Source organism: Tachysurus fulvidraco, chromosome 24, assembly GCF_022655615.1.
Source record: "Tachysurus fulvidraco isolate hzauxx_2018 chromosome 24, HZAU_PFXX_2.0, whole genome shotgun sequence".
Lineage (NCBI taxonomy): Eukaryota > Metazoa > Chordata > Actinopteri > Siluriformes > Bagridae > Tachysurus > Tachysurus fulvidraco.
The window spans coordinates 9,945,248-9,956,507 of record NC_062541.1 but is presented as its reverse complement, the minus strand read 5'-3'; positions in this window follow the sequence as shown (position 1 = coordinate 9,956,507).

Here is an 11,260-nt window from a genome sequence, read left to right as displayed (position 1 = left end):
TATAGTATAGTATAGTATAGTATAGTATAGTATAGTATAGCATTTAAAAAAAAAACCCTTTGACACTTTTTCATTGTAACTTTGAACAAATGTTTTAAATTCATGGTATCTTAAGTATGTAATCTAGTGAACCAGCATTAATGTATTCAATGTTAGAGATTTAAGCACTTATGTACGTCGCTCTGGATAAGGGCGTCTGCCAAATGCTGTAAATGTAAATGTAAATGTAGTACAGAGTAGATCTGCCCATTTTTGTGTGTAAATGGAGCCAGATCCTTCTTAACACATTTATTATTTAATTATACTCCACGCATTATATCTTCTGATTTCTTATTATCATGACTCATGAAGGTAATCGCAATGTAAAATTGTAAAAGATCTTTTAATTTCAATTAAAGGAATAGCTAAGCAACTAGGGCTCAAAGTCACTTCAGTTCGGTAATCTCTTTGTGTTACAGCTACTCCCACAGCTCAGCAGGATTTTAATACATTCCCTGTTCAGTGTAGGCAGGAACAATGTGTCCATCCTTTGATTGCAGATTAAGGAATCAATATTCACATCCTTCTTGACATTTTTTTTTTATTATTAGCTCCTCATATTTCACACTTGCTCTGACTTCTGACATGCAGACATGCAGGCAATTTCAATTAAATTTCACATGACATTAAAGAAGTGAATAAACGACCTTGATTATCACATATTGTTATTTTGACGGCTTGGATTCTATTATTCATGGTGGATGTGCTGGTAAAGATTTAGATTTTCTGAAATTGATTGTAATGTGTAAATGAGTAAAGTGAATTTTAGAATGATTTAGTCGTTCGGAAGCTCTTACAAAGTTTTTGGGATAAATTCAGCTGAACACAATCAAAATTTATTAAGCAGAAATTACTTTTTTCTAGGAATGTTTTCTGAAACTCCTCATAATAAGATTTTGTTTTTGTGGATTCTTTTTTATTATTGTATTCCTTTTGTTTTGAATATTTAATTATAGTAAAAGTTTAATATTATTTTGAATAAATGTTATAATGAGAAAGAAAATTGGTTACAATTCAAAATTACCCAAAACTCTATACTCAATAATTAAAAAATGTTATAAAAAAATAAGTCAAAAATGTTAATATATATAAAATGGTTATTTTGCCCAGCTTTTTGTACATTTGTAAGAGCTGTAGAGCTTCATACTACAGGGTAGTTTATAGGGCACAATTACCCACGCAATCACACCCTGACAATTTTGACTACCTAAACTAAAATATAATATTAGCCAAAAACGCCTAAATCGGACTGGGGAGGAAACCAGAGTACCAGAAGGAAACCCCTGAAGCACGGGGAGCATTAGCAAACATGAGCAAGTACTGAGCAGAGAAAGAAAAGGCTGATATTGAACCCTCAACTCCTGAGATGCAAGGCAACATGTTAAGCACTAAGTCATATACTGGCAAGCATTTTTCCTAATGAGTATCTCCAAGTCATGCATTCAGTCTTTACTGTAAACTGGTCAGAGTCTTGTAGGACCTGATACTTAGAGACTCATGGGATGACTAGGTGTATTTTGTGAATATACAACAGATAAGAAACACTCATTAACTCCAAGTAGTAATTCTGCATAGACAGTCGACATACTGTAATGGCATGCTTTTGGGAAGCTGGAGAAAACTGGAGAGCCAAAGGGAAACAGACACGGACACAGTAAGGACATGTGAATTCGCACCACTGCAACACTGTGGGACTCATGTATGTCTCTCTATAATATTAGGATTATTCCACCAATATTAAACACCCATTATTTCACCACTAGTGTATACCCTTAATGTGCAATAGCATAATGTGCCTTAAAGAATAAGCAACTGTTTGCATTTTTCTGTTCTTGAATTTAATTAAATGGATATATATTTTAAGAATATTAAGTGGAGAAAGATTTTTAGAAGAAAATGTTATGCTGACAAATCGACTGTAAAAATTGATACCTGTTTGGCAAATAAAACACAGAGCTTTTGCTTTTTGTCTTGATTTCTGGAAATACACACACAGGTCAAAGCCTCTTTTTTATTTTCTGCTCGATTTAACACACACCCCACTGTGTTTCCAAGGTAGGTGGAAATCCCACACATCAGATGTAGGCGACTTACTTTCTCTAATACCAAACATGGCATAGGAAGGCATAAAGCTGAGCAGTGTTCTGAGAGGGAAAGTAGGTCAGCAAACAAAGGCCCAGAATTTATTCGTAAATCGTTCACAGGAGTATTTACACAAGAAATGCATGAAAATCTATTAAGTTTGGGAAAACTTCCTATCTTGTTGGAGTTCCTGAGGTTGTGTATATTTACATATAAGTCAACTCATGAAATTGAACCTCGATCAACAGGCTTCAAATGATATTAATAGCATGTGTTATGTGTTGCAATTGTATGTACAGTCTATTTTATCAGGTTATCAGTTTTGTGTGGAAAAACAGCCACCTCATATGCACGCCTTAAGAACCAATCTGAAACAAATCCGTAACTGAAAGCAAAAGGATTTTTTTTTTTCAGCTGACTGTGAGCATTTCCTTTAATGTGATTTTGTGAGCATTACTTCATGTAAATATTATCCACATAATACACTGATTATAAGAGAAATGGAAATCTGCAGTGTATGGTCTCCCATCAGCTCAGCAAAAAAGCTCTGGGCATTTTCTAGACTTGCACTGGTAGTTTCATACTGCTTAAAGAAAATGTACCTTGTTGCATAATGTAATCATTGATTTTTTTTTTATTTGTTTGTTTGCTTGCTTTATTGCCTTGTTAGATAAAGGCAACAGTTTCTAAATTACTTGTAATTGCAAATTAATTATTGGCATTAGCAAACAGCAGGGTTGGATTCAAGTATTGATTAAAAGCAGAGCAGACATACCAGATATATGACCGACTAACAGATTATAATCATGCAAAAAACTATTTAAACAAGGAACAGAATACAAAAACTAGTAAAGACTTTACAAACTAAATATGAAAATCTGGGTAATTTGTAGGGCTTATGTTTAGTGAGAACAGGTGAGAATAAATCAGAAAATGTAGAGACTAGAGAAACAGAATACTTGCTCATGTGAGTGACATGAATTGTAATTCACTGGAATACTGAGGACAGAGATGTGACACTATGATATGTAACACAGTTCTGTTAATATTAAGGGGCAATCCTGCTTGTTTGATCTAATATATATCATTAATTCATTCATTCATTCATTCATTCATTTTCTACAGCTTATCCGAACTTCTCGGGTCACGGGGAGCCTGGGAGCAAGGCAGGATACACCCTGGACGGAGTGCCAACCCATCGCAGGGCACACACACTCTCATTCACTCACGCAATCACACACTATGGACAATTTTCCAAAGATGCCAATCAACCTACCCTGCATGTCTTTGGACCAGGGGAGGAAACCAGAGTACCCGGAGGAAACCCCAAAGGCACGGGGAGAACATGCAAACTCCACACACACAAGGCGGAGGTGGGAATCAAACCCTGACCCTGCAAATGTGCTAACCACTAACCCCTTTAATATATATCAAATTATTATAAATGTAATGTAAGTTTATATAACTTTCAAATAGAAGAGATAGCAAACTAAGAGGCACAATAAAACAGAATGCAAATGAATCATAGGGTTTGTGGAATAAATGCAATAGCAACCATTATTCAAACAATTATTATTGTTATAAACAAGTTACTCATTTTAATGATTTGGTAAACCAACTGAAAAGTCATCATATGGTAAATGCAAATTCATTCGATCATCATTTTATACAGATTCTATTCATAAAATAAACCTGGACCTGAAAATAGCTTAAGAAAAAGCAAAACATCAAAAAGAAATTAAGCCTCATTTGAACCTGAAGCAAAGTGAACCATTGAACCAAATTGAACCTGAAAACCTTTGAAAATCTACTCCATGAAAACTCTATGTAAGGTGTGTCAGAATCTGCTCAACATGCTCATACACACTCAGAATCTGCTCTACATGCTCGTCCACATCCTGGCCATATAGAGGTCAAAAACAAGTTCCAGCTTTAGATGAGGAAATTTAATTTCCTTTATCAGATGTGGGGCGTCTCAGTCTTCTTGTCCTATAGCTAGTGAATGGATTCGTTTGGTCTGGACATCAACAAATATCTCTCTCTCTCTCTCTCTCTCTCTCTCTCTCTCTCTCTCTCTCTCTCTCTCTCTCTCTCGCACACGCACACATACGCAGTGGCTGAAAAGGGTTATTCTCAGAAGGGATTCTGGGAAACAAGTGTTTATGTTCTGTCTTTTCACATCTGCTGTTTAGGACAAATGAGGTTTTAAACACCTCAAAGGCACTGATTATCATGCTTACCTCCTCTTAAAAAAACATGGGTAAGTGCATACACTCCCCATTGCCTCTCTCAAGACAAGTTCAAGAGTTGGGACTTGCTTGGCTGCAAATTTGTTTTCCTTATTCTTCGCCTTTCCTCAACACTCAGAGCATGAGAGACCTGAGGCTTGGCCGAAAAGCTCCGCCGAGCAGATGTGTCGCACACCTGTTATGTATAAACAGCTCACTCTGCTTCATTTGCTCCTTTCCATTTTAATCTTCTTCTTCCTGTAACTTTTCTCCATACATACTTTGTGAAGCATCCTTAAGTAAAATTCTGCTTGTAGACTCTCTCTCTCTCTCTCTCTCTCTCTCTCTCTCTCTCTCTCTCTCTCTCTCTCTCTCTCTCTCTCTCTCTCTCTCTCTCTCTCTCTCTCTCTCTCTCTAGATTATGTAATAAAATCCCAGAAAAGAACTCGATTTGACACAGAGATTGCTTATACATTTTGAATCATATGATCAAGGTCTTCACACCTCAACCATGACCACAACAACTCTGCATTAAAGAAAGTGTATCCAGTAGCGGCTGCTCAATATCTCAAAGATTAACAAAAATATTTCCACTTCAGAAATCTCTGCTGGTAAATTACTTTGAATACTTGAGTTTAAAAGTGACATTTAAATTCATTTGAGTACATTTTTGACTTGACATTTTTGACTTGCACAGCCATCCTTCAAAGAAGTAACATGCATAAAGGGTTAATACACATAAACATGCTCGCCTGCATGCATGCCTGTTACTTCCCAAGGCTGACAGGACAGCCTGTTTTTTATGAATTATAGAAAAGTAAATGCCATCACATGAGCTTATTCAAGTCCACTGGCTTGACTACTGTGTTGACAGCATACTGTAGGAGTATCTTTCTCTTCTTGGCTCTTCTTGGAAAAAAATCATTTGCTGTTGCTGCTGATGGCTCACATGAATATCCTAAAGATCACCAGGGGTTTTCTGTGGATGTTCTTTATTGGATTTCATAATGAAGGCATGCCACAAATATTCCCAATCATTAAATATCTCATGTCTTCTCAAGGATTGTTTTCTTCCCCTGAAATGACCTTCTCATTAGGGAAAAATGCAATATTTCATTTTACTTCTGTGTGGTGATAACCATTGTGCAATATAAATAAGCATAACTACTCAAATGTTATTGGCAAGCCCCCTTAACCAATCATGTTTTTAATATTATTGCCTATATCCTGACTTCTAAAAATAAACAATGATGCTGTTTGGAACATTGAGAAACTCTCTGGCTGCCTTTCACTGTTTAATTGAACCTTACTTGAAATTGAGAATTTGAAAACATACTAACATACACTTCTAGAATCCATGATGTCCTTCAGCAGTTTAAATATGTTTTTCACACCTTGAATTTGTCAAAAAAATATTTTGGTATAACGACAGCCAAGTAGCGCAAATCTGCCTGCGTCTAATCGAGAAGAAACTGAAAGCTAGTTCTGCATTTCCACTGCCCATACAAAACAATGGCAAGGGTTTCCTGGGATAGCAAGATATTATTGGGTTTTTTTCTGTAAAGAATTCTTCAATGTATGTATTTTTCCAATTTTTCCTCATTATCATTCCAGGCAAATTAATGGTAAAATAATAGTCTTTGATTTGTGAAAAGTGTTTGATGGTGAACCAGTTGCTTGAGACAGAAAAGCTGCTTGAGACAGAAAAGCATTTGTGAAGTCATTGCACACTAGCAAAGTTGCATTATGACATCCCAGCGGTTACTAGCATTAAATAACTAATAGCTACTGTAATTACCTAAAATACATATGTACATATTGCTTTTCCTTTGTGTTTTGTCTTGCTAGTTAATGTGATCAGGCAACCTGCATCCTGTTTGGTGTATATGTCAAAAAAGATTACATTTTTTTTTACTACGGCAGACTTAACTGAGCACAGCAGAGCAGAATCATTCCTTTTGCATATATGCTGTTTGGTATAACTAGCTAATAGTTAGATCCCAGTTCTACTCAGTTAGATCTTTCACATAGCTAACAGAACAAACAAACCAAATGTAAGCACTTGATGTTTTTAAGTCTTACACAATAATCAGTGATTATGGCTATAATGAAGGAATTTCCAGGTCAGAAAAGTAATTTTGTCAGTTAAGACTATAGAAGTAAATACAATCTGAAAACTTTTCTGACCTGATTTCTAGTCTCATGTTCTGTAGCTAGTCTCTGGTCTGATGAGCTTAATAATTGGATAACTAATTTATATAAATACATGTACAGTAGTTAGCAACAACAGAATATGTTGTCTAGGGGTAGGATTAAAATAATTAATAGAATTGAAACATTTATAGAAATGATTGTTTTATATTTTTCAGCTCATTTAAACAATTTTTGTACTCAATGTGGTCAACTGAAAAACATTGCTTGGACCTTATCTGGGCTGCAGTCCACCAGTTGACAAGTTCTGATATATAGCATTTTTCTAGACAAGAGTTTCTAACCCCATATCCACTAAGCGCACATCCAGCAGCATTAAACCAGCTGTTCTAAGGATACATTTGTTGAATTCAACCCAGCTTCCCTCCTCTTCCTATCTGAGAATCGGGGGTTTTGGGGTTTAAGTAATAAAATTACAGGGAAATGTTTAGCAAAGAAGCCTCAGTGGCAAAGGTGCAGTAAAAGCAATGAACTTGAAAGACATAGTGAGATGGCAGAGGAAAAAAAGAAGAAAACAAGAAGCCCAAAAAAAAATCAATGGATTGATTTAATTTTAAAGTACCAGATGTGCCAGGCCACCTCCTATGAATATTGTTTTTCCCAGTTTTAGTGTCAAAAGAGAGAGAGAGATGAAGACTGAGATCTCTGGCACCTCTCCAGTGCTTCTCTATTGTTTCTTTGGCACTGGTTCTTATGAGCTCAAGCCAAGGGGCTGTCAGTGAATAGAGCGTTTGATGTGACCAAAGCTCTGAGGGGACATAAACTCTTCTAGGGAGAAGACTGCACCACTAGATTACACTGAGCTCTGGCTGTGTGGATCCATTAGGGATGATCTCCATCCTGAGAGCAGTTTGAAAGATTTAGCTTTTGAGAGCTAAGAAGAGTGAAACAGAATATATAAAAGCTTTTGCTGACAGGGCATTTTTATTTCCAGCTCATTTGATTTGAAAGTTTTGCCAAATTTCAAAGCAGACACAACCTAGTAATATCATAATACCTAGGGATTCTAGCTTGTTTTGACATTACCATGAGTTTCATAACATATTTCTGTAACTGTGCAGAGCAAATATGTGATTTTAAATAGATACCTGCTTAGAACACTAATAAAACAGTTGATCATCAATGTAGCCTTTATAATTGCTTTCAGTTCATCAATTCAGCTCAGTGGAACAAGGATGGAAATACTAGCAAAGGAACAGGTTTAGGTAAAACGGAAGTCAGCCACCAATGTGTGAACATTAAGTGGAATCCACAGAGCAGGATGCAGGTTTTCACTGACATCTCTGCACATCTGGCATCTAAGCTGCTTTTTTAATCTCAGGCCAGAAGATGTTTGAATAAAACATTGAATTGTTCACAGACGGCTCAGGTTCCTGTTCTGCTCAATGTCTCTGCTTAGATGCTGTTAATGTTAAGAGACACATAGGCCTCGTTCCCACAATATATATTTTTTTGTGATACTTTACTTACATGATCTTCTAGTTTTACAGGGAAACAGTATAAATACTATGAAACTTGATTAGGAATTTCAGATGTAATCATCTAAGTACAAAATAAACATGTTTCTGTGACAATATCTTACACAGGGATCATGTGAAGGATAGTCACATTTATTGCCACCAGAGGTCATTGTTCCCAGACTACTGATTTGCCATAGTTATTGCTGATTATTCCCACCTGTTTGCAATTAAGTTCTAGTCCCTTCCTGCTCATATCCCCTGCCTTAACTCTGGCTTAATGTGAAATCTTTTTCTCAGCATGGTGCACTTCTTACATTGCTGTGTTTTCTCTGGGTTGTTTCTGTTGGCCATGAACATTTTCTTGTCATGTTTTGCTTATCCCGGTGCTTTGTTATGTTGTAGTGTGTGTGTGTGTGTGTGTGTGTGTGTGTGTGTGTGTGTGTGTGTGTGTGAGGGAGAGAGAGAGAGAGAGAGAGAGAGAGAGAGAGAGAGAGAGAGAGAGAAGGTTTTTTTCTCTTGTCATTCTTTTTTAACTGTGTTTTTTGCACCTCTGTGGTTTTTGCACCTAGATTCACTTCAGCCCCATGACTTTGTTTGCTGCCTTCAGTATCCAAAAGAAAAAGAAACCTCTGTTGTGTGAAATGAAAAGGTATTGCACACCTGTGACAAGTGTTAAGTGTTGAGAAATCCTTGTGTAGTACTCCGAGTGTTTATTTTCCCATATTCCTGTTTTTTTTTTTTTACAAAGTGATATCTAAAGAGGTTTAAAATTAAAACCATTCTATAATAAAAACCAAGAACAAATCTGTTTAAACGTTTGCCCTTGCTGACTGCACGAATGTTTCTGAATGAGCAGCAAATCATTAATTATAAAACCGGCTAGTGTGGGCACTGAAAGTAAATGTAATCTTTCTCTCCTAACCATCAGTCTCAAGTTTATATATTTTTTTCTATCCATTACCATTTTGAAATGTACATAATCACATTAAATTGTTGGATGTAATACTGTACACCACAAAGATGGTGGAGAGTTCACACATGTAGTGTCAATAAAGAATCAGGTCCAGGTCTTGTGTACTGCTTTCACTACTTTAAGTGTTACACAAGGCTTTCCAAATGACTGGTGTTCTCTGATTTCCACTGTGATCTTCATACTCCAGCTCCTCACACCTTCTTCTTCAAATAGGGACCTGATGTACAAGCCTGTACACGTAGATGTTTGTTTTTTAAAACAAAGATAATTATTCATTCGTATATTAATTGTAGATAAATGTTTTCTTGAAGTCTTACCCTCTGACATGAAAAACTGAACAAGCCCCAATAGCAATCTAACCTATATGAACTACAAAGCAATCTGACTCATTGTCTTAAAAGAATATACACTATATGGCCAAATACTGTATGTAGACACCTGACTCTCAGCCTTTGCTTCTATAATAGCATCATTTCTTCTGGGAAAGCTTTCCAATAGATTTAAGAATGTGGCTATTGGGATTTGCTGATTCAGCCACAAGTCGTGAGTGTGAGGTCAGACATTGATGTGAGTCAAGGCGGCCTAGAGTGCAGCCGGTGTTCCAGTTTAGCCTGAATGTGTTCAGGTCAGGGCTCTGTGGAGGACACACTAGTTTGTAAAAACCTAACATTGCAAACTACCTCACTTTGTGCTCAGGTGCATTGTCATGGTCATTCCCAAACTGGTTTGTGCTCGATTCCAGTACAAACATTGTAATGCAGCAGCATACAATGTCATTATAGACAATAATGTGACTTTATAGCAATAGTTTGGGATAGACCCACATGTGGGCTCATCGGTTACACCGTTCTTTTGGCCATATAGTATACAATACGTAAGAAATGTAGAGTGTTAATGTAGTGTATGGTTAAATAATAAAAATAAAGAAACTACTGTAGTAACACATCTGGCACATTTATAAGTGAGCAGTTTGAAATGAAATGTGTGTTATTTTCATGCTTCAGAAGGCAAATATTGACAAGGCAAATATTCGTTAACAGGCTAATTAAGAAAATTGTAAGAATGCTCTGTTTGGTTTTCCACACACCCTTAATGAGTTTTATCCTCCTTTGCTGATCTGACAAAAATATGTGATCTTTATATTCCATTTAGATAAATCTCCTTCATCCCTCTTCATTTCACCATCAACACGTGCAAATATCATAGCAGCAGTTGGTTCTTGCTGAGTATTCTTGATGAAATCCTTCTGGGGTTCAGTGAGCTTGTTTGCTGTGCTCAAAGGAATAATGGTGATTATAATTCCTTTATTAATAAATCGTGATTATATTAGTTTAGTGTGCCAGCATTGATGCTAATCATCATAAGCCCAGCTTCTGTTCTGGCCCCTGTTGTTATATGCTTTTTAATTAGCATGTCTTTACGATCCACTGAATAGCTGTTGGTACACAGCCCTGCTGGCAATGCTACTCATTTCCAACTTACAGCCACTGTACCTTTTTTCCTTGTGATCAATTTAGTGCTGTAATAACCTGAAATTTGTCAGGCCTATATTCAATATATCTTTAATAAATCCTACTGGGGGTGTCTTTTTAAAGTAAAATGGAAGAAAAACATAAAGAAAATAAAATCTTATACAGTCAAGGGTGACTAAAAACCATCACATCCTGTATGGGGACACTCTTATCAGTGTCATGACAGCTTAATCCTGCCTACCTATTCATTAATGAGAATCATTATGATTATGGCTGTGATTTTCTCTTTAAATTGATGATTGCGTGTTCGCATACTGTATGTGAGCCGTCTGTGTCAGTGTGCTATTATGGAAAAAAGAAAGTGACCAAGTAGATTTATGTGGGTGTTAAGAAAAAAAAGAAAAAAAAGAAAAAAGTGATGTGCTCAGAATGTCAACTTGAACGTTTCACCAAACTCCAGTTATCCAGTAAATAAATATTAAAATGAGTGAATTTTTCACTCCTAGCTCGAGATCAGACAGCAGCCATAACCCCATGTGGGAAAGACCCTATGTTTTGATGTGCTAATGTTTTATGTCGTTACTCCACCACATGACTAGTTTTATTGCTGTAGCTCTGAATCTGCAACAATATGTTCTCTGTGTATTTCAGAGGCATTAATGAGCTGTTTGTCTCTCAATCTCACTGGTAAGTACACATCATTATCTAATAAAAGAAACATTTTTTGATTAAATATTGAGTTTCTCAAAGCCTTAGAATATGTTAATTTTGTTGTAAGGCATTTGTGTTATCTCA